General features: G+C 38.6%; 1 non-coding gene across 1 annotated transcript; it reads left to right on the forward strand.

Moving 5' to 3' along the window:
* The first annotated feature begins 1,743 nt into the window (after nt 1-1,743).
* On the forward strand, nt 1,744-1,847 carry LOC142856650 (U6 spliceosomal RNA). Its single transcript, XR_012911691.1, has one exon. It is a non-coding gene; the product is annotated as a U6 spliceosomal RNA (small nuclear RNA).
* The last annotated feature ends 271 nt before the right edge of the window (nt 1,848-2,118 follow it).

Raw genomic sequence — 2,118 nt, forward strand, 5'->3', positions numbered from 1 at the left:
CTTGGCCCATTTCATTGGTTAGAAGATAGGTGGGAGGAGTAAACAGAACAAAACGCTGGGAGGAAGAGGAAGTGAGGTCAGACTCGACAGCTCTCCTCTCGGGAGCAGACGACTTCAGAGAGATGCCATGCTCCCAGCTCCCAGGCAGACGCAAGCAATGAAGCTCAGACCCAGGATGGACATAGGCTAGAATCTTCCCGGTAAGCGCACCTAGGGGCGCGACACAGATGATTAGAAATGGGCTAAATTAATATGTGAGAATTAGCCTAGAAGAGGCTAGATAGAAATGGGCCAAAGCAATGTTTAAATGAATACAGTTTGTGTGTAATTATTTTGGGGCAAAAGCTAGCCGAGAAGGCGGCTGGGGTGTTGGGGACGCAGCCCTGCCGCCGCTCCTCATATTACTACATGAGCGTTTTATTTCTCTGATTTCTTTAAACTTAGCTAAGTTAGGTATAGTAGCTAGTACTGCATTCTAAGCACCATGTGTGAATTCTGTCTAGAAACCTGTAACTCAAACTATGGCCCACAGGCATCATCTATCATTCACTGTTTCTACAAAATTTCAATTGTCTGTATGGTAGCACCAACCTGTCATCCCAGCCCTTGGCGGGTAGAGTCAGGAGGATCGTGTGTTAGGAAATAACCTGGTATAAATAGCTAATCAAGATTAGCCTGAGGAAGATCGTGTGGTAGTGAGCTTGCCCAGTATGTGGTTTGTATGACAATGTACATTTGAATACTTGATCTTCAGTTAGTGATGTGCTTAGGGAAGATTAGGAAGTGCGGCCTAGCTGTAGTGTGTCACTGAAGGTGGGCTTTGAGAGTTCAAAGACTCACCCTTCATACTCTATTCTCTCTCTTCTGTGCTTGTGACTCAAAAAGTAAGTTCTCAACTTCCTGTTTCTACCCCAATGCCTTTCATGCTTTCTTGCCCTGACAGACTGTTATCCCTCCAGAATTACAAGCCCAAATAAACTCTTTCTTTCTAAGTTGTCTTGATTGTGGTGTTTTATCAAGAAATAAAAAAAGAATACTAATACAGGATCCTAGATTTTATCCCCAGTCCTTTAAAAAATCAAATAAGAAAACAGAATTGAATGCATCACTGACTAAACAGATAGAAATTATCTTAATCAAGTCTCCAATCTCAACAGAAGTAGGTTAGTGTTTGATGGGTATGGCTCTCACTCCATTGTGACATTACATAGCTATTCTAATTACAATGAAAATTCTAGGATATAAAATTTTTAATATTGAAATGATAAATAGGCCACCATGATATGATGGTACCACTTTTGTTTAGAATCAATCCTTAAAATTTCTTCTGTTCTTTTCACAGAAATGTATAAACTAAACCAATGGATCTACATACTCAATCTAACAGTGTCTCACAATTTTCAACATGCTAATGTTATACTCAGCCTCAGGGTATTCAAAGTTCAAGTTGCTATCCTTTCTCTCCCAGACTGTCTTCGCATTTTCCCTCTGTGTGGTAAGTAACTGTTCACAAATATGCCTACTCTGCATCCTGAGTGCTGGAATTAAAGGTGTGAATCACCATGCCAGACCTAAACTGAAGAGTTATCATCGGTCTGTTACTTCCTTTCCTTCTGTATTCCTACCTGACAATCTTTTTCACTGTAGAAATCATTTTTATTCTTCCCTTCTATTTTTTTCTGCTGTTGCTTTAGTCCAAGCTTCAAAAATATTTCTTAAGACATGAATTGAAAATTGTGCTTTGTGCTTGCTGTAGTAGCACATATACTAAAATTGGAATGATACTAAGATTAGCATGTTGTTTGAGTAAGGATGACATTCAAATTCATGAAGCATTTCATACTTTTCCACTTTAAATTGCAAAATAAAGCCATTGATGTATAAAAAAACCTGTGTCTTTAGAAACTGCTCATAATGCTATCAATGCCCTTTGTATTGTGCAAAAATTATCTAATGGATATTTCTCTTGATAATTAATAGTGTCTATCAGATATCTCTTTGGAGATAAATAAAAGCCACATCCAGGCCCTTATTTAGATTATTTGCTATCCTGAGATCTCTGTGTCTGTTTAAGACCTCACTAACTAAGGTAATAGGATTCATAACAAGGTTCTCCTA

The sequence above is a fragment of the Microtus pennsylvanicus genome, chromosome 8 (genome assembly GCF_037038515.1).
Source record: "Microtus pennsylvanicus isolate mMicPen1 chromosome 8, mMicPen1.hap1, whole genome shotgun sequence".
NCBI classification, from domain to species: Eukaryota; Metazoa; Chordata; class Mammalia; order Rodentia; family Cricetidae; genus Microtus; species Microtus pennsylvanicus.